The 27,299-nt window shown below is 42.1% G+C and overlaps 1 long non-coding RNA gene across 1 annotated transcript in view; it reads left to right on the top strand.

Annotated features, from left to right (window-relative positions):
* The window catches only part of LOC137191494 (uncharacterized), a 30,498-nt gene extending 3,470 nt beyond the window's left edge, over nucleotides 1-27,028 (top strand). The window contains exon 4 of the long non-coding RNA XR_010930411.1: nucleotides 26,346-27,028. This is a non-coding gene — a long non-coding RNA (uncharacterized lncRNA). The remainder of the gene's footprint in view (nucleotides 1-26,345) is intronic.
* Nucleotides 27,029-27,299: the final 271 nt, after the last annotated feature.

Raw genomic sequence — 27,299 nt, 5'->3', positions numbered from 1 at the left:
TGGATGCAAGAATAGAATAGAAAGTAGAAATGCATGCAGCTGATGCATGGTGAATGCCAGCAGGTTAGAATAGAGTAAAACAGAGCTGCAATTATTATTAATTAGTCTATTAAATGATTTTGGAGCACAAATACCAGAAATTCCCTGGCTCAGGGATATGCAGTGGTGGAAAGTAACTGAGTACATTTACTGAAGTACTGTATAGTATTTAAGTACACTTTTGAGGTACTTGTTCTTTACCGGAGTATTTCATTTTTTGTGCTACTTTACACTTCCAATCCACTACATTTCAGAGGGAAAGATTGTACTTTCTACTGCACTACATTTATTTGACAGCTTTAGTTAATTTTCAGTTAATTTTTTGACACAATGGATAGTATAACAAGCTTTTAAAATACAACACATTGTTAAAGATGAAAGCAGTGGTTTCCATGAGGGATGAGGATATCATGATCAGAATTTTTCATGATTTTTTGACATTTTATAGACCAACCAGTTAATTAATAGAGAAATGTAACCAGCAGATTAATTGATAATAAAAACAATCTTCAGTTGCAGTCCTACAGAATAGAAAAGAATAGTTGACAAAGCAATCTCTCCTCAAGGTCCAGTTCTGGAGCTTTTGATTATATCGCACAATCTTCATTAGCATAGGGTGTTTGTTCAATTGTCATAAATAGTAGATGTTCAAATTTCCAATTTCTTTAGGGTACTTTAAGGACTTCTCATCAATATTGGTTTAAAAGCTGAGTTTCAAAGTAAGTAAGTGAGCAAACTCTATCTGCTGATGAAGATCATGTGATTTGATTGAGGACTCTAGAACAGCTACTAAATGGACCTTGAGGTGAGACTGTTTTGTCAGCTAAAAAAAAAAGAAAAAAAAGAAAAGTTTCTATTGTTTATCCATCTATAGTTTTCCAGTGTGTAATAAGCTTTGCAGGGCCACCAGTGTGACTAATATGGACTGTTAGTCTCGGTAAAGATGCAGATTTCCTTCAACTGTATGGCCAAATGACCTTAACAGTTCAATTTTAGGGATTACTATAATGTCCCTTCTGTCTATTCCACTTCTGTGTGCTTATCCATACCTTGGTGGGAGCTGATCAGTGGCATTGATCCGGCTTTATCAGTCCTTACTGTCTATAAGGTTGTCTTTAAGAGTAATGAGCCTGTCTGCAGTTGTTGGGATAAGAGACCTTGGGAAAGGGATCAATAACAAACTTATGACTAATTGTTTTAACTCTTAAACACCTAGCGGGACTTCATTTCCCTTTTTCTTTCTTTGAAACTTTTTGTGAATTTATTAAGCTCCATCTCAACTTTACTTTTTGATTGTCATCTTCTTTTACAGTTTATTCTTTGTGGACACTTTAAAATTATTTAAAAGCTAGTCCATTGTCTGATTATAAGGGACAAAGTCTGCATTGCTCCCCCACATTCAGAGATTCAGCATTTTGTCTGGAGTCTCTTTTCCAACAACTTATAATAATCTTCCTCAGGGAGGCTGTGCAGTGTGATTCCACTGAAAAGATGTCTCAGCCACGACAGTGCAGTAATATCCACAGCCTTTTCTATCAGCCTGCTCTATGAACCAGTAGAGGGAGTCCAAGGCTTAAATCCTGTTTCTGCCTTTTGGTCACTCAGGCCATTGTTTTGTATCTTATTTGAGCATCTTAGCTGAAAAGCCTAAAGTGTGCCTAAAGTGTAAAAACTTGAGCATCTCACAAACATTATCTGCCTCGTGCCCTGGTGATGAGACAAAACATTTATTATTATGATGACAAAATGCAATAAATACATAAGTGTCAGAAGTTTTTTCATGTCTTGATGAGCAGTCAAGAAGGTTATGTGGGCCAGAAAGTTAGAAAAATATGAATCTAAGTTAAACTTTGGTCCAGTGCTATAGCATAGAGGCCACTGTTGCGTGCGAGCCTCCTAATGCTCCACAGATCAGGTTATTTTTGATAACAGCCATTTAAAATTTAGAGAATACGAGGTTTTAGCCATGCATTATTCATGCTTTCTGTAGGGCCTCAAAAAGCGCTCTGTCTCTGAGCCTTTAGCTGCAGGTGGGAACACAACAAATGTCTCTCTTCATATGTGTCTGTGTCTCTGGCTCGCTATAGAAACATGAGCTATAAATTACATATTTTTACCTTGTATTTCTTCATGTGTCTATTTACACTATGTAGCCAAAAGTATGTGGACATCTGGATATTATACCTATATGTGACTGTTGAACATTTCATTCTAAACACATCTGCATTAATATGCTGCTATAACAGCCTCTATGTTTCTGGGAAGGCTCTCCACAAGATTTTGGACCCTCACAGTTGAGTTTAGGTCTGGGTCAGGCCAGTCAACTTCTTCCTCACCAAACTTGGAAAACAATCTGTTTATGGACCTCACTTTGTGCACAGGAACACTCACTTTGAAACAGCAAATTGTCTTCCCCAAACTGCACACTATTGTCTAAAATATCATTGTATGTATGTATTCTCTTCTGTTCTGCATCTTTCAGTGGGTTAAAATGTTTACATCAAGCTGCTTAACCATCCTGGCACTTGCTCAAGGCTAGGTGGGAGAGGAGGAGAGAAAGACTGTGATTGAAAACACAGATATAAGGTGATAAATATAGAGACAAAGGAACAAGAGAGAAAGAAAAAGATGGGGGGTGGGGGTAGAAAGAGAGAGAGATCTCACTTTGTATCTACTGTATCTCTCTCTCTCTCTCTCTCTCTCTCTCTCTCTCTCTCTCTGGAGAGGCAGAGGGAGCGAGAGATAGTGTTTGCCCTTGTAGGTTGTAATGAAGCTGTGGAAGGATAGATGACTCACTTTAACACAAGCAGAAGAGAAATACACACTCCAACATCACTCAGCTGACCTGTGTGTGTGTGTGTGAGAGAGAGAGAGAGAGAGAGAGAGAGAGAGAGAGAGAGAGCTTGTGTGTTTGTGGCAGTGATAGGTAGGAGTGTGGTCAAAAGAGACTGATGCTGATTATATAGGAGAGTGGATGGTGTGATAAAGGTGTCACTAGATAGGCAGACAGTGATAGAAGGGAATGTGTTCGCCTGTTAATGTGTATTTGTGCACACACTTGTGCCTATTCATGTGCATTTGCGTGTGCAAGCACATAAATCTGTGTGCAGATACTGTATGCACGCATGCAAGCTCTCATGCCTCTGTGTGTATGTTCAGCCTCACGTTTATATGTGAGTGTGCATGTTTTTGTGCAAGCACCAATCTGCATATGCACCTGTGTTCGTGTGAGGGAGAGTGCATCGTGGAGAGACAGATAGAGGCGTCATCACGCTGTTAGAGGGCTTGGCGCCACATCAGCACTTTTACAGTTCAGCCAAGGACTCTTGCACACGCTGTCTATCCATCTCCATGGGTCTGAGGAAGTGAAAGGATGAGAGAGAGAGGTGGACTGCCTCTTAGATGACTGGAATCAGGAAGAGAATGTGAAAAGAGTGGATGGAAGAATAAATGATACCACACTTCCTCTTGTCGAGAACCTTGAAATAGATCTGCGGCATGTGGCTGCTTGTATCAAACTGAAAACTCAACCAGTGGATCATACAGCTGCAAGCGGAGCTGCACCAGACTGTATATTAAGATGGACGTAGCAAGGTGTGACATCACCTATTGTTGTGTCGAATTGTTGCAGAAAAGTGTATCAGAGCAAAAAAACTCTCTCTTGATAAAAAAAGGGAGTCAGAGGTCCAAACAGCAGTGTTCTTTTATTGCCGGCAAGAAAAGGAGAGCAAAATAGCACTTTTTACAAAGAACCAAATCGCTCCGAAGGTTTTCCCTCGGGGCATCTGTTTTTATGTCCCTGGGTCTGTTTAGGTCACACCTTTATCATCCACCCCCCTAATTTTTGACCAATTATTATGTTACTTTTTCCTCGTCACCCGTTGTTGGCAAAAACTCTTCAGACCATGTTTTGAGCTGTTTGTGGGCATATCCTGGCCCACATAATTCTTCCTGATTGTGTCCAATTTTTATATATATATATTGGGAATCACTTTACACCATTATTGTCCAGTTGTCTTCTGGCCTCTTATTTTATAAGTCATTTTTAGTCATTTTACACCCCTATTTCCTGATCTCTTTCAGAGGGAATTTTTCTAAAAGGTGAAGACTTTAATGCATACCCAAGCAACATGACATGTAATACAAACACACTCAAATTTGTCCAGTATATGATTGTGATTAGTCTACCGTGCCTCTATAAGTACAGTGTGATTAAATATGGTTTATGAGGTTATAACTACACCAATACAAATTGTATCCCACTAGCCCTTATTGCTTATAATCTTGTAAAATCAATCTGCATAGCTTAATATTGTCTTTAAGCACTCCAATGACTTTTAATGAATCTACACCACATTTCCCCCCTTTGGGACTGAAAGTCCCATCGATAATGCTTGGGGATGATAAGGTCCCGTTGCCAATCGATATTTATGTACATTGTATTTAGGTTCACAGACCATGTCATATCTTAATAACAGGGATCCCGTAATATGGGGAATGGGTGACTAATACATCTAAGTCATAGGGGTTCAGGCATATTCATTTAGCTTTCGCATCATAAGTAGTAGTCTTAGGTGGCAAGAAAACAAATCAAAAACAATCATTAAACAATACAGTAGTTAGTTAAGTGTGGGACTATGTTGATTTATCGTTAGCAGCTAAATGTCATATATTAGAACTAATCACTATATGCAATCAAGCACACTTATTTATTGATTGAAATCCGTACATGTTATCATAACACAGGTAACTTAAGGTTACTCAAAATTGCAGAATATGCTGTTTTTTTGGTCTAGTGACCTAAAGTAATAGCAAGCTTAATTCACACACTACTCTACGTTACATCTGAGCCCACAGGCCCCTTAAAATACATTTTAGCTCTGTTATCAATTGCCTTTATGGATGCCGTTGCGTCATCTATTACATACAGGATTTCTTTTACCAATTCCGTCAAGGGCAGAAGGATGGGCAAGCACTGACAATATTCATGGCAATGGTAGGAGTTCGAATACATCGCGTTCCGTTGCAGACGACCATTGGGATTGACGGTTAGTACTCAGTCGTCCTGTTTGCTGAGGACAAGTAGGTGCCTGAGTGACCATAACACGTTCTGCAAGGTTAGGGATTTGGGGCCGACATAGTTCTGTCAGATCATTTCTCTTGAGATGATATATCAGCACAATCAGAAAGGATAGTATGACCACAGTGGTCATTCCTGCAGCAATGGACTTGTATATCGTGGGGGAGGCAATTGTCGTGTTTGAGGCGTGTCCTGTTGTTAGAGAAAGTAAAATCTTTTGGGCTTTCCGACCTTCCTTTCCCCATGTTACTAGACAATACACATCTTCGTCGTAGTCAACAGAAACTGTCAAGGTGAGATTGCCTTTGCTCGTGTACGTGTGGTCTGTATTCATCAATGTTGTGACTGCAGTATCATTACTGGCTTTTACCAGGGGAAAGAAAAGCCATTGGATTTCCGGGGGAGGCTTGCCTGTAGCTGAGCAACTGAACATAATCCTCACAAGTCCTTTTGTAGGGGTGCTATCAAGCACTTTGGCATCAGTTCGTATTCTGGACAGTCCTTGTACTGAAAGACAAATCTGCTGTCTTTGGGATTCATTTGGATAGATATTGAAAGAACAAATATAACAGCCCTCATCAGTCCATGTAATGTTGCTCAGTGCAATGGATGAGGAGCGATGAGATGAGTGGGCAAGAGTCAATGTCCTTTGATGGGGATTATTTACGTGAGGCCCATGTTCCTTACTGTAGGTGGCCAAGTTCTCTAGGGAACCATCTTCAGACAGTTTTTGCCATGTGACCTGGAGCACATCTGCAGTGTTTTGTAGTGTACATCCGTAGAAGGCGTCTCCGCCATACTCAGCTGTTGTATCTCCGTGTGTTATAATATGGTTTCCCCCGACCTTCATCAGCAAAGTGGATAATAGCAGGAGACGCAGCACAGCCATTTGGGTTCCAATTTTTATCCGTCTTATACGGCTTCGTTCGGCAGGGTCTGTAGAGGAGCATAAACAGAACAAGAGGGATTTTTTCCTGTACTGTGGGTTATTTTCACATTAGTACTTCATTTTACACATCGACAGTCACAGAGGCAAAATGTCACTGGCAGCGTAGACAATGTGATGGGTGGTGCTATGGTCAGTTATGGAAAGCGAATTGCTCTGCCATAGTCGGGACTTTGAGTAGAAGAGGTGGAGGATCCACATGGGGTGGTAGGAGACAGTGAGGGCCCGTCGCATGGAGATTGGTGATGGACTCTCAATTCTCCCAATCCCAAGGCACAGCGACTCTCCGCCATGGCTAGGTGATTCTCCAGGTCCTTGTTCCTGTTAGTAAGTTCTCTGTTTTTTCGCTTGAGATCTCTGTTGGTGCACAGGAGGCCTGTCACCTCCCTTTTTAGTTGGTTCCTTTCCGAGGTCCATTTCTGTCTCGCTTCCTCTTGTTCAGCTGTCAAGCGAGACTTTTCTATGATCCACCGACGTTGTTCTTCTTTCAGTTGTCTGTGTGAGAGGCGAGTGTGCTCCTGGAAAAGACGGGACTTTTCCGTCTTCCGTATTTGACGTAATTGTGTGGCTTCTTCCGGAGTCTGGCTGGAGTTCACAAGGGCCCTGTATTGCCATGCTGGCATAGCCCCCACCTCTCTTCGAGTAGGGGCTCTTCGCGGTACATAGCTGACAGGTGGACATTGCTGGGTTATAGGGGTCTCGAGCAACTGTCGTAGAATGGGGGTAGCAGGCATGCTCTTAGCTTTGTTCTGGGGTGATAATGGTTTTGGGGATATTGGGGTGGTAAGAGGTACTGGTACTGGCTTCAATTCCGCCAATGAGTCAGTTGGGCTAGGTTTTGGTCCTTTCTGCAGGGAGGGTGGAACGGGTGGCAGGTTAGTCACCACTGGGTTGTTATTAATTTCTCGTTTAATAGTAGAGCTGACGCTCTTCCCCCCTTTGATGCCTTCTGATTCCGTGCCTAAGTACTGCGTGGGTTCCAATGGCAGGAACTGCTGTTCCTGGCAGGCCCTGTTCCTCAAGAGCCATGAAGTTGATGGTGGCTTGTAGGGTGGTGGTGGTCTACTCTCAGTCCTGATGGGTCCTGTCGAAGGTGGCTCGTATGATGTGGAAGGTTGAGGTGGTCGGCTCTCAGTCCAGGCAGGTCCTGTTGATGATGGCTGGAATGATGTAGAGGGTTGAGGTGGCCGGCTCTCAGTCCAGGCAGGTCCTGTTGATGATGGCTGGAATGATGTAGAGGGTTGAGGTGGCCGGCTCTCAGTCCAGGCAGGTCCTGTTGATGATGGCTGGAATGATGTAGAGGGTTGAGGTGGCCGGCTCTCAGTCCAGGCAGGTCCTGTTGATGATGGCTGGAATGATGTAGAGGGTTGAGGTGGCCGGCTCTCAGTCCAGGCAGGTCCTGTTGATGATGGCTGGAATGTCCAGGTATACACATTGGCCCAACCTGGAGCTGCATTTCCCCCTGGTGTTGGTCCTGTTGGCATGTGTAGGCCATCCTGGTAATCAGCATTGGAATGCCCATCCATGCCGTAATAGTACAGCCACTGTTCAGCCATGTCTATCTAGGGTGGAACATCACATAATGAGGATTGACACAGACTTCTGCCAGCTATTACTCCCTTTCCTCCTCTGCTTCAGCATCCATCTCCCTGTCAAGCTGCCATAACTCTAGCATTCTTTTATACTTCTGCTCGTATCTAGTTGATAGTCGTTCTAGTCCTGCCTTACCATATCTTTGTAGGAACATGTGAGTGCTAAACAATATATCTTCTCCATAGAATATAGTGATCATGTTGACTGTATATTTAGTGGTAAGGGGAAAGTAGGGAAAATCAGGATAGCCGTAATATCTTGCTGTTGCTTGATTATATCCTGCTGTTACTAAATCGTATTCATATGTTAATGAGATTTTAGCACAGTCCACTACAATGCCTTGCTCCATTTGATAGGATTGAATTTTCCATGCATTAGACTTTATGGACCATATGTATATATTGTGAGGGGATACGGGCAATGGGAAATCTTTTGAATGTACGCTTTGACTTGTCTGATGGAGGTGGGTTTTAGACTGCATCACTGGGACAGGCCCAAAAGGTAGTTGGTTCAGGAAGTTCTGTAGGTCTTTATGATATTCGTGTGATCGTTGAGACTTTGGTTTTCCTCTTCGCTGTCTGCGCTTCATAATTACTTAAACATTGTCTGACTGTCCTGCATCTCATCGTCATGCCAGTTGTCTAATCCTGTCTCTAGAGTCACGTGCCCCTGTATTTGTAGGGGGAACTGTCCGGGAAGCATTTTTGTGGCTTTGTTGACCATTGCTGAAATTATGGGTAATATACAACACATGATGATGGCTACTATTAACAAGAAGCCCCCCATGAGCATTCCCACCACCTGTAGGATCTTTTTCCAGGATAGATTGCCTAGCCAGTCCCAAAGCTGGGATAGCGCTTGAGACTTGGTATTCCAGTTAGAATTTGTCACATGTTCATCTCTGAGGGTTTTTATTTTATTCAATAATTTTGTTAAATTGCCATCTTTTCCTGTCACTGTCGGTATCACTGTACAACACTCGTCTCCAAAATAACTACAGACTCCATGTTCTTCAGCCATTATTTTGTCAATTGCAAATCTGTTCTGTAAGGTCATTGTAGTAGTAGTATGTAACTGGAGGTTTACACCTTCCAAAGCTGATAAGGTCCAATTTATGAAGCGCTGTTGATTATACCATAAATAGTTCACCCATCGACTATTGCGAACGATATATTGCGAATTTATCATTGTTCCCACTATGGGTATCCATCCTGTTCCTTGTCCTGATTTTATCCAGTCCTCCCCCACCGCCTGATGATCTTTTGGTACTCCAATGGGCTCCTGGTTCCATGCTATATATATGTTATCATCCAATTTCCATGGAGTCTGAGCTGTCCGCCTACTTCTTTTGGTTGTTCTATTTTTTATTACCTGCTCACTAATTACCGTAACTTGTCCTGTTACCATAACTGGCGCACATATCCCTGTCCATTTTTTAGGTAACGTTACTTTTACTTGCTGGTTGTCGTCACACAGCCAAAATATATCTGCTAGTGGTCTTGTGCCGTTGTCTAAGGATGGTAAGAGGTGCTGACTGTAGTACCTATTATTGTTCATAACAATCAGTGGCAGCCCTTGATCTATTATAACTTGTTCACATTGTATTGCTGCAGTGTTTGTAGTACTATATATAAAGTAAGGCAGGCTGCTTGGTAGGTGTTTAAATCTTCCCCGTTCTGGCATTCGCAGCCACCTATAATCTAGCCGTAGACCATCTTCTGATTCTACACTTAGCACTATTCCCAAGTCGCTAAGATTATTCATCGTTGTCCCCTTTAGTTTTAATGTTACCTCTTCAGTTTGTTGCTGCAGCTTACCATTGAGCGCTGCCATTTTCTTTTTCATTTCTTGTCCCCTCGTTATACAGAAGGGATGTTTTATCTTTTTAGTTATTTTAGTTAAGGACGGTGTCCAGGTGTTTAGTTCATTATCTACTCGTTGAGGGCATATAGATGTATTTTTTGTCCAATTCATATTTGTTATACTCTCCCAACTTGCCATTACCGCTGCACAGTAAGCAAAGCAAGTGGATTTATTTGAACATGTTTCTTCTTTTATCCCTGGAATTGGTTTTATTTCTGGCAGTCTTTTTGAGTTATAGCATGTAATACAAGCGCGTTGGCTGACCTGTCTAGCAGAATATTTTACCAATTGATAAAACAAATTGCTCTCCCATCCTAATACCTCCTCTTCATCACTTTGGTGCACTGTTTCCTGCAGGCTTCTGACTTTACGATCGTTCACATACACCCGAGTCAATTTGATCGCTTCTTCGGCATTCATTATGCGTTTGGACCTTATGTTCATACACTGATTGTAATAGCATTGCACCCGTATTTGTACTATCCCCTCTGCCAGGCATTGTTTGTGGACTGCATATGTGTCTATTTTCACGTCTCCAGGTCCTAATGTTAGGGTTTGATTGTACTGGGCTGATCTTATGTATGTGAGTGCAATTACCTCTTCCTTCCTTATCTTTCCCTCTAATGCTGCTACTAGGCCTGTGGCTAGGGCGCACTCTTCCAACTGCTCTTCTTTTGACACTTTTTCTGTGCTACTATACCTAGTGAGTATTAAACCCATCCCCAAAATCACTAGTAGCAATGCTTTCCGTCTGTCACTCCCTGGACGTCTTTCATGCTTTTTCCTTCCAATTATAATGACTCTGTGGGTTACGTTCAATGGGAATGGCTCCGGCTGATATTTCCTCTCCTGATGAGACACCTGACGTTTCCCTGACTTCTGTTGGATCCTCATGACTCTGTCTGACTAGGGTTGAGCTACTACTTTGTGGCTCACCACTTGTTGACCCTCTAACTGTCTCTCCTCCCACTGCTTACTGACTCTCTACATCTAGCAGCTATTCTTTGTGATTTTCTTTCTCCTTGAGGCCCGCACTGCTGTCTCTCCTCTTGCCGGGAGGCGTTGCCGTCCCGTTCTGGTTCTTGTCGGTGCTGCTGTCTATCTTCCAGTTGGGAGGCGTTGCCGTCCCTTTCTGGTTCCTGTCGGTGCTGTTGTCTATCTTGCAGTTGGGAGGCGTTGCCGTCCCTTTCTGGTTCCTGTCGGCTTCGTGCTCTGCAGCAATGGTTGAGATGAAACCAAAATCTCTTACCCTCTACTTTTAGTGCAGTTGGTGTGGCTAGGATCACCTTAAACGGTCCTTCTCGCCTTGGCTGATCCCACTTTCGTTTGAACACTTTCACGTAGACCCAATCACCAGGCTCGACTGTCCTCAGTTGTTCTGGGATTTCCACGTCCTTGCTCTCAGCCACAGTTTTTATCTGTTGAAACACAACCTTGTGTATTTGAGTTAGATGTTGCAAATAACATGTTAATTCTCTTTCACATTGTTCAAGGGGTGGCCCTTCATAGGGCCCCCTACGATAGGGAACCGGCATCGGTCTCCCTGTAAGCGCTTCATGCGGTGTTAGATGCGTTAGTCTGTTAGCTTGTGTTCGCATAGACATTAATGCCAATGGCAAAGCATCCACCCAGTTAACCTTGTACTGGCTATCTGCCATAATTTTCCTAAGCTTCGTCTTTAAGGTACCATTCGCCCTTTCCACAGCCCCCTGAGACTGTGGATGATACACACACCCAAACTTTTGTTTGATCCCTAACATCTTTAAGGCTATTTTGAGTGTCTCTGCTACAAATGACGGCCCATTATCAGAACTGATAGTGTCTGGTATTCCAAATCTCGGAAAAACCTCTTTGCACAAGAACTTAGCTACAGATCTACAGTCTGGACCTTTCGTTGGGATCGCTTCTATCCATCTGCTGAATCTGTCGATTACCACCAGGATGTATCTGAACCGTTTTACTCGTTCTGTCATATCTATGAAATCTAACATTAAGTGGCGAAACGGTCCTTCTGGTGGCGGGATGTGTGCTATTGGTGCTGAAAATGCTTTCCTTACATTATGCTGTGCACACACCTCACATTCATGCAATGTTCTGTCCACCATAGCCGCTAAATATGGCGACCACCATACCTTCTGAAGCCTTCTCAATACCTCTCCCCTTGCACAATGGTCCCGGCCGTGAGCATCACGAATTGCAATTTGTATCAGTGATGTGGGGAGAACAAAGTGGCCTTGTGCACTGCGCCATAGCCCCTGTGAGGGACCCTCATCTGTTATTTTAACCGCCCCCCTTTGAAGCCATGCAGAGTGTGCATATGGACCTGACTGCTGTTGTGCTGCAATAAGGGATGCTAAGTTTGTTAAAGGTTCACAATCTTCTGCCACTAGCTGTGGTCCCATACATGTGGATGTAGCTATACGTTTTGCAGCCTCGTCTGCCAAGTTGTTACCCTTGGCAATCAATGAGTTTGTTTTTTGGTGTGCTGCACATTTGATGATAGCTAGTGCCTTAGGGTGATGTATAGCTTCCAGCAGAGCTGATATAGCCTCCCCATGGGTTACTGGGGAGCCATCTGCTCTCAAAAAACCTCTTTGTTTCCAAATAACTCCATGAACATGGCATACTGCGTATGCATACTGTGAGTCTGTATAAACATTCAGCGTTTTGTCTGCAGCCAAATGACATGCCGCAGTCAAAGCCTTAATTTCTGCCAATTGTGCTGAACAAGGCTGAGGCAATTTCAATGTCTGTACTTCCGTAAAGGTATCATCGGGATGCAACTGTATTATAGCATATCCAGCGTGGTTTCCTGTAGCATCCCTGAAACAAGAACCATCTACAAAAAGTGTAAGTTCTGCAATTATAGGCTGGTTATGCAGGTCCCGACGAGGACGTAGGAACACATCTGTAGACCGGACGCAATCATGTGGTGTGCCCTCTATAGGCAGCATCATGCGTGTGGCTGGGTTAACTATAGTGCATCGTTGAACTGTGAGTTCAGGGGCTGAGAGGATTACCTCATAGCCTGTTCGTCTTGCTTGTGTTAACACAAATCTGGGGCTCGTGATCAAAGCGTGCAGCTGATGAGATGTGTACAAAATGGTTGGATGGCCCATTGTGATTGCTGATGCCTTCTGAAAGGCAAAGGCAGCTGCTGCTAGCCCCTGATAGCAGGGTGGTAGACCTGTTTCAATGTTGTCCAATTTGGTACTATAGTATGCTAGTGGTTGCTTACCTGTTGGGGTATCCTGCATTAACACCGCACAAGCATAGCCTGCTTTTTCTGCAACATATAAATGAAAAACATTAGCATAGTTAGGATTACCTAACACTGGTGCTTGTTGCAGGTCATGTTTTAAAGCCAAAAATGCGCCCTCAGCTTCAGCAGTCCATTGCAACTCAGCTGAGCCATTTGTTTGTCCTGCAGCACGGATTAGGCCACGTAGTGGGGCTGTTTTTATAGCATAATCACAGATCCATGGTCGACTAAATCCAGTCATTCCCAGGAATGACAGCATGTGGCCCACTGTCTGAGGTTTTGGAGCTTTTGATACTGCCTCGATTTGTGAGGGAGCGATTGCTCGTTTATTGCCACATAACTGTCTTCCTAAATACTCTACCTGTGTTTGGCAAAACTGCAATTTGTCTTTGCTTACCTTATGTCCCCCTCTTGCTAGAGCCTGTAGAACTGAGAGTGAGTCCTGTACACATTGTTCTTTTGTTAGACTACAAACCAGCAGATCATCTACATACTGTAGCACTGTGCTAGTGACGTTTAGATGTTGCAAATCATTGGCTAGAACTCTGTTAAAAATTGACGGGCTGTCCACGTAGCCTTGCGCAAGACGTGTATAAGTGTACTGCTGGTTTTTATATGTAAATGCGAACAAGTATTGTGAGTCTAGATGCAATGGTACACTAAAGAACGCTGAACATAGATCAATGACTGTGTACCAGCAGGCATCATGAGGAATATTAGACAACAGAGTGTGTGGGTCTGGGACCACTGGCATTTCTGCATCTACAATAGCATTAATGGCACGTAAATCATGTACCAGTCGATAATCATTTGAGTGTGGTTTCTTGATAGGAAAAATTGGTGTGTTACATGGACTTTTTGTTGGTTTTAGCACGCCTGCTGCTACCAAGCCCTTGATGGTGGGTTCTATGCCTGCTATTTGATGGGGCTTTAACGGGTATTGTTTTTTATATGGCAGTATGATGCCCTGTTTTGTTTTAATTTGGACCGGCTGCGCTGACCTAACCAGCCCTACATCTGTTTTATGTTGTGACCACAGCTCCTGGGGTATCTGTAGTAATAGCACACTGTGTTCTTCTGAGAGTGGCGCTTGAGTAGGAGATCTCTGGCTGAGCAACACTTGGATCCCAGTGCCTTCATCATACGTTCGTAGGGATATTTTCAGATATTGTCCACAGGCAGAGGACCGCACATGGTTTTTTTGAGTTGGTTTCCATGTTGTTATTTGTAAGGCTTTCTTCACCATAGGTCCCATGTCCTTAGCCTTTTTCCCAACTGCAACCATGAGAGTGACATGAGGGGTGGAGTTGGCCACTTGGAACCAATGGCGCAATTCTGGTGGCAGGATGACTACTACTGCAGCTCCTTGTGGTCCTACATAGAGGTCCTGACATACCATGGAGAATATTTTTCCCCCCACCAGCTCTTTCCAACATTCTCTGTAATCCGTGTGTTGTTGGGTTTCATCATACAGCATAGTACAGTGCAGTGGCGGCTGTGGTTCAGATGCAGAGGGCAGCTCTCTTTGTACCCACGCTTTCCAGGTGTTCCACTGGTGTATTAGCTCTGAGTTGGGCGGCCATTGTATCCAATATACTGCAGGCTGAACATGAGTGGTTAGTTTTTCAAATTCTTTTAGCCCTTGGACTGTCATCATGCTTGAAACATTGTCTTTTAAGTCCAATTTGAGACCTGTGTGGGTGCAGGTAATAGTTGCCTTTAGTGGGCACAGGATGTCTCGTCCCAATAGGTTGATAGGGGTGTTTTCTGAATAGAGTAGGGGTGCCGTTATTGATTTTCCTGATACTATCATATGCACCGGTCGTGTCAAGGGAATTATTTGGGTTGTCCCAGAGAAGCCTACAGTCTGGATGGATTGTCCTGAGAGGGGAAACAAGGAACCTTCGCTGCCTATACAGGAGTACGTAGCTCCTGTGTCCACCATAAAGGTGTATGTTCGACTCTGTATTTCAACGGCAATAGTAGGTTCTTCTTGTGGTTGTGTTGAGATGACCGGTGTCATGTGTATCCCCTCTGGCTTCTCTAGGCGCCCCTATTGCCAATCTTTGGCTGGTCCCACCCATGGATTGGTGGGGCAGTCCCTTCGGCGGTGTCCTTTCTGGTCGCACCCCCAACATAACATTTCCTCATCTTGGTTTGAGTTGGACTGGTTTTTGGACTGTGTCTGTCTGTTCATCTGTGGGTTTTGTCCTCTTCCTCTGCCAGGGCGATAGTTTCCTCCCCTTGACCTTGGCTGTCCTCTATAGGGGGGCCCTTGATTTACCTGAGGCTGGTTAACATGCACATGAATAGGTGGTAGGGAAGCAGGTGGCGTCACAGGTGTAACTTCGGGCTGTGCTTGGGGCTGTTTGGGTGTCTGGGGTGTTGCAGACTGTGGAGCTGGAGGTTGTTCCATTGCCACTACTGGAGCCTGTATTTTTGTTTTTTCCTTTTTTTGTTTGGAGTGTAGATCATTCAATTGGAGCTGGGTGAGCTTACTAGCCAGGTTTTTATTTACCTCCGCTTCTTTCTGTTTTTCTTTTCTCACATTTTCCACATAATGTATAAGATGTTCAGAAAACAGAGGCCAGTCCATTTTCATCAGCCCCACTACATTATCCAAGCGCTTTTGCACTTCTTGAGGCATGGCTTTCTTTGCCATGACCTTGAACAGGCTTTCAGTTGTGCTGTTCTCGTTCCATGCTCCACCAGTTTCCTCCCTCCATTTATTTTGAAAAGACCTTAGGAATTTTGCAGGACACTCTTCATCCCTTAGTCTTTCTCCCTCCAATTTGGATGGGTCCATTTTTTCAGGGTATTGTTTCCTCAGCTGGGCCCATATTTGGCTCCGATATCCATTAAATCCTAATGGATCGTGGCTATTTCCTAGCAGCACCGCCGGCATGTGTGCTCCCTTGAAAACTTCTTCTGTAGCAGCAGTTCCTGCCATGTGCATGAGCAATGCTTTGATGTCGCCCAAAGCCAAGGTGACTCCTGCTGTGCTTTCTTCTAATGCTGTGATCCACTTATTTGCTCCCTCATTCAAGTCTGGCAGTCTTCCTGCTAGACCAATCATGTCACAGAAGGACCACGGAGTATATTGAGGAATCTGGTTTTGGCCCTTGGTCACTAATGGCATCTGGTGAAGGGGTGTCTGTTGAGCGTTTGGTCCTGTAGTTTTTCCATTTCGGAGTTGCATATCTAGGGGGCTGAAAGAGGCTTCTGGCCTGGTTGTCCATTCTGCCAATTCTATTGATTCCCCTTGTAATACTCTTGAATGTCTTTGCATCTCTTCCAGTTGTTCCATCTCCTCCAGATGTTCCAACACCAGCCATCTTTTCTCCAAATTTTTTAGCATTTCTCGTTCTCTCTGCTCTTTCTGCAGACGCTCCTCTAGGCATTCTTTTGCTCTTTTAAACTCCTCATGTAATATTGCTCGGCGTCTTTTTCCCTCCACTTCATCTTCTACTGTGTGAGCTTCTTTTGGTGGTGGGAACTGTGTCCCCTCACATCTTGGGAGGGAATGAGCACGGGGTGTCATTATATCGTCAGTTCGGTATCGTCGTTCTGTATACTGTGACCCCTTCTGGCTGCATCCCTCCCTTTTCTGGCTCTGCACGGGTGAGGCATGTCGTCTCTCTGATCCACAGGCTGTCATTTCCTTGTCGTTATATGTTGTTTTGGCTTTGTTTGGGTCTAAGTTGTCTACCTGGGAGCGTGTCTTCTGTCCATAAGCCTCACAGGCATCGAGATATGCTGTCCTGGCTTTATCTGTATCTAATTCATCCTCCAGGGAGCGTGTAGTTTGCCTGTAAGTCTCCCAGGCGTCATCGGATCGCACACCTCCTTTTTCTTCTTCACAGAGAGGGGAGGCAGCTGGTACCCTTGATGACTCATTGCGTGCTGGAAGATCTTGAGTGTCCCAGTTCAATGTGAATCGTCCGGTGATTTCTCCCTCTGCTATAGCTTCTCGTCCCACCAGTGGGCACTGTTTTACTCGTACAGCCTCTTGCTGGGGGGAATATGGAGGTGGCTGGCTTGTTTCCATCGGAGCTGAGGGGGTAATTTGCTGCTCTGCCTTCTTTTTCTTGCTCTTTAAAGCGGGCATCTGTTTTATGTCCAATATATGTTGCTTAGCAGTGTCTCTAAACCATCTGAGCACTTCACGTTCTCTGGCGCGCTTTCCTTCCCTGCTATTGCTGGTGTCTTTTGCCTTGTAATGTTTGATGTTAGCTTCTACTTCTTTACAGCAGGCCACATCGAAAGTCCCCTTCTCAGGCCACTGAAGGATGCCTGTTGTTCGCTTATGCCATGTCTTCATACAATGTCTTATTTGTTTGACCTGGTCTGGATGCTGTCTTATTACTAACTCTACTGGGGTTAGCAGCCCTTCCTGTTTTGTTATTTTAGCTCCCATCACTCCTTGTTTAGCACTGCCTTCTTTTCTGGTGATTTCTGGCTGTCCGTCTTCCCTTGTTAGTATTAAAACTAATATTTTGCCTACTGTAGTAGCCTGTTTTAACCTTGGTACTAACTCTGGGTTGTACTTTAAGAACTCACTCCCATCTTCGGCTCGGGTTTTTTCGAGATACCCAAATTTACCTGTCTCCCACTCCACGTTCCTGGGAACAATCCAAATCTGCAGCCGCGGATCTACTGCCCCTCTATGTCTCCCTGCGATTGCTAAATTTTCAGGGATTCCTAAAAAAGGGCGCAAAGGAAGAATAGCTACACCTTTGGGGTATAGGCAAAGATTTTCCAATATTGCAGCTAGGGTGAATGGCACCCATAAACTGCGTATCACGTCTTCCCAAGGTACTGCTGGGAACTCTTCTTTTGTTTGATTCAAATTTATGATCTTTGTCAGTTGCCACAATTTCTGGTTAATTTCTTGTTCAGTCTGCCAGTGTTCCACGCCGTCCTCGTCAAAATATGTGTGTTCCAGCCAAAAATGTGTTTTTATGCCTTTAGTTTCCACATTTCCCTTATTCAAAAAATGACTGGGGGCCTGTATTTCATTATCACTATTACTTTCTTCTCTTTGTTGATCCATTCACTATTTTTACACTCTATTCTATTTGTTTAATGTTATTCTTGAGTTTGTGTATGTTCATACACTTTCTCTGCACCTGTGTATGTGGGAATGTGTGTATATGTTTGACACGATCATCCACTTTCTCCTGCACTTGTGTATGTGGGAATATGTGTGTGTCTGTTTGACACAATCATCCACTTTCTCCTGCACTTGTGTATGTGGGAATATGTGTGTGTGTGCGTGAGTGTGAGTGCGTGTAGGTGTATAAGCGTATGTGTGTGTGTGTGTAAGCGTGTGTGTGTGTGTATGTGTGCAAGAGTGTGTGTGTGTGTACGTGTGTGTATGTGTGTAAGCGTATGTGTGTGTGTATGTGTGTAAGCGTATGTGTGTGTGTGTATGTGTGTATGTGTGTGTATGTGTATGTGTGTAAGCGTGTGTGTGTGTGTGTGTGTATGTGTGTAAGAGTGTGTGTGTGTGTATGTGTGTGTATGTGTGTAAGCGTATGTGTGTGTGTGTGTGTGCTCTGCACTCCTTATCTACACCTGCTCTGGCTTCGCGCCCAGATTTATGCACAGGCCTGCCTTGGCACAATGCCCAGGCTTACTATCTGTTGTCTTTGGGACTTCTAGCTCTTCACTTCTCCCTCCTTTTTTCCTCTCCCTTATACACTAGAAAGGGGCCTCTTTTTTTTATAATCCTTTCATACATGTATATTATATTTTTGTACACTACTTCATACTAACTTTAACAGAATTATCACCTCTTCTAGGTGATGTAAAAGATAAGCCTTTATCCTGAGGCTTAAAAATTAGCTCGTTTTACCCTTAAAACGCTAATTTCTGTTTCTCGAGATATATTTTGTTCACCCATGCAGACCCCCCACTCTTTGGGAGCGGTATCGTGAACTTTAAGATAAGCCTTTATCCTGAGGCTTAAAAATTAGCTCGTTTTACCCTTAAAACGCTAATTTCTGTTTCTCGAGATATATTTTGTTCACCCATGCAGACCCCCCACTCTTTGGGAGCGGTATCGTGAACTTTAAGATAAGCCTTTATCCTGAGGCTTAAAAATTAGCTCGTTTTACCCTTAAAACGCTAATTTCTGTTTCTCGAGATATATTTTGTTCACCCATGCAGACCCCCCACTCTTTGGGAGCGGTATCGTGAACTTTAAGATAAGCCTTTATCCTGAGGCTTAAAAATTAGCTCGTTTTACCCTTAAAACGCTAATTTCTGTTTCTCGAGATATATTTTGTTCACCCATGCAGACCCCCCACTCTTTGGGAGCGGTATCGTGAACTTTAAGATAAGCCTTTATCCTGAGGCTTAAAAATTAGCTCGTTTTACCCTTAAAACGCTAATTTCTGTTTCTCGAGATATATTTTGTTCACCCATGCAGACCCCCCACTCTTTGGGAGCGGTATCGTGAACTTTAAGATAAGCCTTTATCCTGAGGCTTAAAAATTAGCTCGTTTTACCCTTAAAACGCTAATTTCTATTTCTCGAGATATATTTTGTTCACCCATGCAGACCCCCCACTCTTTGGGAGCGGTATCGTGAACTTTAAGATAAGCCTTTATCCTGAGGCTTAAAAATTAGCTCGTTTTACCCTTAAAACGCTAATTTCTGTTTCTCGAGATATATTTTGTTCACCCATGCAGACCCCCCACTCTTTGGGAGCGGTATCGTGAACTTTAAGATAAGCCTTTATCCTGAGGCTTAAAAATTAGCTCGTTTTACCCTTAAAACGCTAATTTCTATTTCTCGAGATATATTTTGTTCACCCATGCAGACCCCCCACTCTTTGGGAGCGGTATCGTGAACTTTAAGGTACGCCCTTATCCTAGAGGCGTGACCTTTGACCTTTGACTCTAAGCGCTTACAAAAACTCACACTTATGTTTGTTTTGATTAGGTATGGCAGTCTAATTTAAGAAAACCTCAACCTTTGATCTGTTGGGCTGATTGGCATGGAACTTCACTCTACCAGATCCAACTTAATGAATGTTCCAGGATGAAAATTCCATGCCGCACAACCCAACGCTCAAAAAATTATTTATTTATTTATCACCCGTCATTTATCACCCGTCGGTGAGTCACATCGCACTCCAGTCAGCCAGATCCAATTTAATGGATGGTCCAGGATGGAAATGCGATGCAACCCCCAACTTGGCGCCTTTTTTTTCTTTTTTTTTCTTTTTTTTTTTTTTTTTTTTTCACATCGGGTGTCAGGGAAATACTGCTCTGATCTTTCTAGCTATCCCTGGTTTATTGCCAACCTAATCAACCCTCCCGCAAAAACCACAGTTGCTAACATCCAAACAACTATACATACATTAAATATGATCTCATCACATTCATTCTTTTCCGCACCATGGTTTTGCTGGGGCATAGCAAACACAAACATCAAAAGACAGACAAGACATTTAACACATATTACACCAGCTGCTTGGCCTCTTATAATTTGCTTAAATTTAGACAGGTTAGGTTCAGAGGAATAGATCATTTACCTGGGCGGATCACATCTCCCACACAGACACCACTATTAATTGGCAGATATAAAAAAGGCTCTGCTTACCTCAAGAATTTGGTGGCCCGTGGGTCTTTAGGGAGGTGAGAGTGCCGCCCCGGCGAAAGGATCCGACTTCCTACTGGCTGGGACTCGCCATTTGTTGTGTCGAATTGTTGCAGAAAAGTGTATCAGAGCAAAAAAACTCTCTCTTGATAAAAAAAGGGAGTCAGAGGTCCAAACAGCAGTGTTCTTTTATTGCCGGCAAGAAAAGGAGAGCAAAATAGCACTTTTTACAAAGAACCAAATCGCTCCGAAGGTTTTCCCTCGGGGCATCTGTTTTTATGTCCCTGGGTCTGTTTAGGTCACACCTTTATCATCCACCCCCCTAATTTTTGACCAATTATTATGTTACTTTTTCCTCGTCACCCGTTGTTGGCAAAAACTCTTCAGACCATGTTTTGAGCTGTTTGTGGGCATATCCTGGCCCACATAATTCTTCCTGATTGTGTCCAATTTTTATATATATATATTGGGAATCACTTTACACCATTATTGTCCAGTTGTCTTCTGGCCTCTTATTTTATAAGTCATTTTTAGTCATTTTACACCCCTATTTCCTGATCTCTTTCAGAGGGAATTTTTCTAAAAGGTGAAGACTTTAATGCATACCCAAGCAACATGACATGTAATACAAACACACTCAAATTTGTCCAGTATATGATTGTGATTAGTCTACCGTGCCTCTATACGTACAGTGTGATTAAATATGGTTTATGAGGTTATAACTACACCAATACAAATTGTATCCCACTAGCCCTTATTGCTTATAATCTTGTAAAATCAATCTGCATAGCTTAATATTGTCTTTAAGCACTCCAATGACTTTTAATGAATCTACACCACACTATCTGTTTGCATTAGAGCTGGTTTGAAGCCCAGAATTACTGCTTATGTTTGGCGCCATCTTTTCCGTTTGGAGCCAGGACCCTACACATAGAGAGTGCCTTTCATGCTCTGGAAACACGCCTCTTTACCTTGGACCAAAGCGAACACTGAGTGGTGCATCATAATCATTAAACTTACCAAAATATTGTGACAGTAGTCCAGCTCAGTGTGAGTCCCAGAGCAGCAGGTGAGCAAACAGCTGTCAATTAACGTTCACACGGCAGACATCAAAGCCTACTATTAGTCTAAAAATCTTATTGATGGAGTAGTCATTAACAAAATGGCCACCTGCACACTTATTAGAGGGCCTGAATATAATAATTGAGACCATAAACTTATTGAAAAAAATGATTGAATTAGTATTTAGAGTTGACGCTTTTTGCATAGGAGTCAATAGGAGCCAGGGATTTTTTGGAGCAAGCAACTAGCAGCACTTTAAAGGGATAGTGCAGGTAATACACTGACTATGGATGACTACCTCATACAAACCCACTTCAAAAATCTGAACTATCCCTTTAAGGTATTTTCGCATTGGCTTCAGCCTCAAACTGTGGTAGTTGCCACTTGGAGCTGCACCCTCATATGACCAGATCATGGTCCATGTTAGTGTTCTGGCCAATGCAGCATGCTGTATTACTGGGCTCTTATCTCATCCTTTCCTGAGGAAAAAAATAGCACCACTCATCCACAGGCCTTTACCTCTCTTGACTTTTTAATGGTAGAATAACCTATGATAGTCAGAATAGCAGAGTTGTTTCCTGTGTTGTGATATATCTGAAAGCTTATTCTTTAAGGTTTCCTTCCTTGCTGAATCACACTCTGGAAATCCTTCTGTCATGTCTAAAAAGTGACCTTTTCGTCTTTTTGTAGTACACAGTATATAGTATAATTATTGTGGGAAGGAGAGCACGGTGACTCAGACTAACAAGTTCATCATCTATAATAATTGTTTTTTTGATGGCTGTCATTCAATAGTGTCACCTGTTTGCTGAAAGTGTTGAAGTGCAATTTCTTTTTCTCCCAATCATCATCTGAGGATATTTTTGCTGTTGTATTTGACTTAGTATGAAATTATATCATAATCATACAGCAGTAACAGATTGTTCACTAGTTTACAAATGATTGAAAGGACATTTTGTAGCCTGAGGACAGCCTTTGCGTTTTGTGCAATCAGGTTATTCAGAACAACACCTCATTTGCATCAGAGCCTCACGGCCAGTCAATAACTTTTCTGCTTTCTAGTCAGCTTCAGCAGTTTGGTGTTTATTGGATTTGGACAAACACAATCTCAGAACCCATTGGCGATCTGTCTGACCACGATTTAGCCTCTGGGGGCAACGGCCAATATTTCAGGGCTTCCGGTGTAGCCAGCAGACATCCGGATAACGGATATCCGGGCCAAGACTTCCTCTTCCGTGTGCTGGTTGTTGTTTACAGTCCAATTAGCAACTTGAGACAGTCCAGACAACATTTTGGCTAATTTGTATAGACAGATATATGTATATGAATGCAGATGAATTAAATAACGCTAATTAAAAGTGAAATCATCGTCAGGTGATAGCCAATGGGTTCTGTCCAATGTGTTCTGCCTCTTTTGTTCTCCACACGGACTGTATACCCACTCAAACTAATTGGTCAGTACTACTCAGACTACAAATGGACTACAAACAGAAACCAGAAGGCTTCTGGCACCAAAATCTTGTTCCATTGTGTACAGATTCTGCATTTATATGCAGATATCTGTTTATAGAGGTTTGGACAAACATATTGCAAAAATACCTTCAACAGCACTTTGGAAAAAAAAAAACAGCTCTTGGTGAAACACACTGTCAGCCTCTCATCACAATCATTTTTTTCCACAATGATTTTAATAAAATAACCATAATGTTGGTTTTTCATGAAACATGTAACATGAAGGAAAAGGATGATGCAATGCTGGCTGGCTACAAAGGCCGCTTTCTGAAGGACTTGAACTTGAAAAATTGAATTTGAACTCAAAGATAATTATGTCATGTAGAAGGTTACAATCAGAGCAGTTTACAACTGTTGTGATGTGCTTTGGAAATAAAACAGTTTGACTTTGCTTTAGAATATTAAAAGGGCATAAGTGGGAGTTAGCCAGAGAGAGTAAGCTTAGATGGATGAGATGGCATGTGTTTTCATATACATCTTTATCTGTGTGTGTGTATGTGTGTGCGTGTGTGTGTGTGTGTGCATGAAGCAGACCATGTTTAACAGTTGGCCCGGGGAAATGTCATTCAGCGCTTGTTATATGAGGTGTGTGATGTGGGATGGAAATGATTTTGTATGAGACTAAATGGAGAAGCATTTTATCTGTGTTTTTATTTGTAGCTTCAGTTCAGCTTCACCTACCGTCAAATAGGTGGCCTCCCTGCCTAAAAGAATTTCACTACATGTGGTTTCACTGGAGAGATATTTAAACTTCCATGCAGTGTGGACTTGGAAACTTGTTTGCTTTTGGCCATACCAATATGAAAACACAATCAGGCTTTGTACTTTTGAATATTTTTTTAATTGTCTAAAGATTTTGCTTGCAAGAACCAATTTAGTGCGATGGTAATTGGATTTGTTTTGTACTGCTTCTGAAATATCTGTCCAACAGCTCTACTTTATGTTAGCCAATGTGAAGTCTCAATTTGCAAAGTCTGGTACAGACTTCGAGGATTTTGATTATGTAAAGAGGCCCTTTGTGTTTAAATTTACAGTATATATTTAATGAGCAAAAACTGTACTGCAGCCATATAAAAACCTTTCGACATATACTGAATGTATATGAATATCTTAGTACTAAAAATTACAATTCACAATGTTTTGATGCAAGCATGGATGTTATCTGGATTTTATACAGCCAATATGCAAAACAGCCTGATGGTGTGTGTGGCAGCATTAGTCATTCTACTATTGTGAATGAACACACACACACTACCTGGAAATATGGCAATATGCTGATCTGCTGGAGGTGACACTTTGCACTTGTTATTTCATATTCATGAATTTCCAATGGGATGTCACATTATGTTGTCATAACGTCTTCCAAAGCACACACAAAACTCCAAACAAAAAGCAACGGTTTCTTTTCTTTTTTTTCTTTTTTTTTTTTTTTTACATTTTCCGTCCATAATTGCAACATGATTTACGTGTATTTCACCCCAGAAGATGTTTTTTAATTTTCTCACAGCTGTGAACAGCTGTGATTCACTCACATTCATTTCATGGAAAACCTCAAAATCAGTGCCCCTAAAGGTAATGTTAATATACACAATTAAAACACTGATTGATGAATTATCTACATTTTTTATTTAGTTATTCTGAAAAAAGCTTGTTAGAGTTCATAATGAGAAACAAATAAATAGGGATATGCTGCAGGAAATGTGCTGTTTCTACTGTAGCTAGACGGTTTAAAATACTTTTTCCCCCATAATGTGACAAGTGTGTGGTGATGGAAATCAGACTCAAATTCAAAATGTCAAAATATGCTTTTGAGGTTTCAAGAAGTTTGAGGCCAGGGGAGAAAATCAACTTAAGTCAGTGTGATATGCACATCACCAACTCATCATTTGAAGTGCAGCATAATCATATTTAGTGATGAAACATAGAAAATGTATAGCATTCACTCTGTATATGGGGTTAATGTAAGTGTAAACACCCATCAGAGTTAGTTTAAGCCCTTCATCTAGTTTTGAACATTTGCTCCTGAGCTACAGTACATAACAACTAAGGGAACAAACAACACTCAATCAACTTGTCAACCTCAATATAATTGTCACTGTAAAATCAACACTCATTAGCATTGCAAAATTAAACGCAAGATGCTAATTTGTCAGTTGGTGACATCCATATTAAAACTCAGATTATCTGAAGCCTCTAAAGCCGCTTTTCCACCACATGGTACGGCTCGACTCGACTCAACTCTACTGGAACCGTTCTTTTTTGGCAGAAGACGTGGAGAGTACCTGGTACTTTTTTGGTATCACTTTGTCGAGATTCCAAGCGAGCTGAGACAATACTAAAAAGTGACGTGAAAACACTGCAGACAACTGATTGGTCAAAGAGAATGGTCACTAGAATCATCACTTGTGCAACACAGGACATCCTGCACAAATCCGCCATTTTATAATAGCCAAACTACCATAGCGGCTGCATCCTCTGTTTGGATGCCAATGGAAGGATCGTAATGAGAGGGTCTCCTAAGAAGTCTCTGAACTATAGGCCACACAGGGCTGCTAAAGGTCATTCCAACAGTGTAGGGAAAAGTAAAAAAAATTAAAAGTGATTACAGATGTATCAATGACCACAACGGCCAGAGTGGTTTGAAACAGAAAGAGTTGGAAATGGTTTGACCAGATGGGCGCTATACATGGACGTAGGCCCCTTTAGCAATGATGTCCCATTGGTACCAGCAGCAGCGTCACAGGTAGGCATGGCAAAATGCCTGGAAGTGTACTATTTTACTTTTACGATAGGATAAGATCAATTAAAGAGCAATTAAACTCAAACTACAGACGAACAAATTACAGACAATGGTGGTACACATACAGTACCCACAACTAGTGTTGTACTTGAACTAATAATGCAAAAATACCGTCTCAAACAAAGTGACATAGTGGCGTGATCAGTAGCAGCAAATCAGCGAAGTATAGTATATGTAAGAGTATAATGATACTGTCAGATATAACTGTGTACACCAGATTATTATATAATATGATTACATACTTATACTTAGAGTTGTCTGGATTGATATTGAGATAACAACATCATACATCATCATTTCTCAATGGTACATTGGTTGTTCTCAGACCAAACTCCAATGCAGTTAATATAAAAGGAGGAAAAGCTTCAATTCTTCAAGCCTGTAGTCTGTGAATCTATTTTCTGCACTAATATTAAGAACCTGTGGTAATTGAACATAATATACTTGCATAACAATGCTTTGATTGAAAAGTGAATTGTCTCAAGCTCCAAATTGAGGTATTTACCAATACAATCAACATCAAAGAATTGATAAGCATGCTTTGGTTAACCACCTTTGTTTTTTCTTTATTATTGTCCAGGCATGAGGAAACAGGAACAGCAAAAGGAGCAGTTGACTGTCCTGAGGGAGATGCAGGCGACAGATGTGGAGCAGCAGGAGTCAAACCTGGTAGAGCAGGAGCTGAACCCGGCACAGTAGGAGCTGAACTGGGCACAGCGTGTGTATTTCCAGATGGCCATTGATGATGCGGTGCGAGCACGGGAGCTGGAAGTGGTCTTGAATAGGGAGGAGAATGCTGAAATTGCAAGCCTTCCTTGGTACACTGAGCCAACTTGAGTGGCTGGCATGACCTGGTTCCTCCGCCCCTGGACTAGACCCATTTTGTCTATAGTTTGTACTTTGCACTCATTTGTATTTGCACTACATTTAAACTTATGTACATAGTTAGCTGTGTTGCACTGATTTGTTTGCATTTGAACATTTAAATTGTTCTATTTATGTATATAGTTTGCTTTTTTATTTGTACATTTGTTTGTTAAATAAACTGTTTTGTTACTTGTAACATGCATTTTTATCATGGTTCCCTATTTCAAAGGATTCCTGATAACCTTTAAAAAAAAAAGTTTTTATAGGTGGTAAAATAGTAGGGGTGGGAATCTCGAGGTACCTCACGATTTGATTTGATTCCGATTCAGAGGGCTACGATGCGATGATAAAATGATTATTGATGTATCTTGATGCATTAAAATTTTCTAGACATGATTTATTTTTTCTCACTGTGTGACTACTTGCTACTTTTAAAACAAAGTGTATTTGTAATGATCCATAATTAAAATAAACAGATGAATTTACTTCTATAATCTTTTATTAATACAACAAATGGAAGACGTGTCAAGTGGAAGGTTACATTTGCCAACATATTTCCCAGCAATGCAAAGAACCAACAAGAAAAGAAGCAAAAGTCTGCCTGTAGCAGCATCTTTGTAGTAAATTAACAGACTTCAGCATGTTCTGAATCACCTGATAACATAAA

Source organism: Thunnus thynnus, chromosome 10 (genome assembly GCF_963924715.1).
Source record: "Thunnus thynnus chromosome 10, fThuThy2.1, whole genome shotgun sequence".
NCBI classification, from domain to species: domain Eukaryota; kingdom Metazoa; phylum Chordata; class Actinopteri; order Scombriformes; family Scombridae; genus Thunnus; species Thunnus thynnus.
The sequence above is the reverse complement of the archived record's forward strand: the minus strand, read 5'-3'. Positions and strand labels throughout refer to the sequence as shown.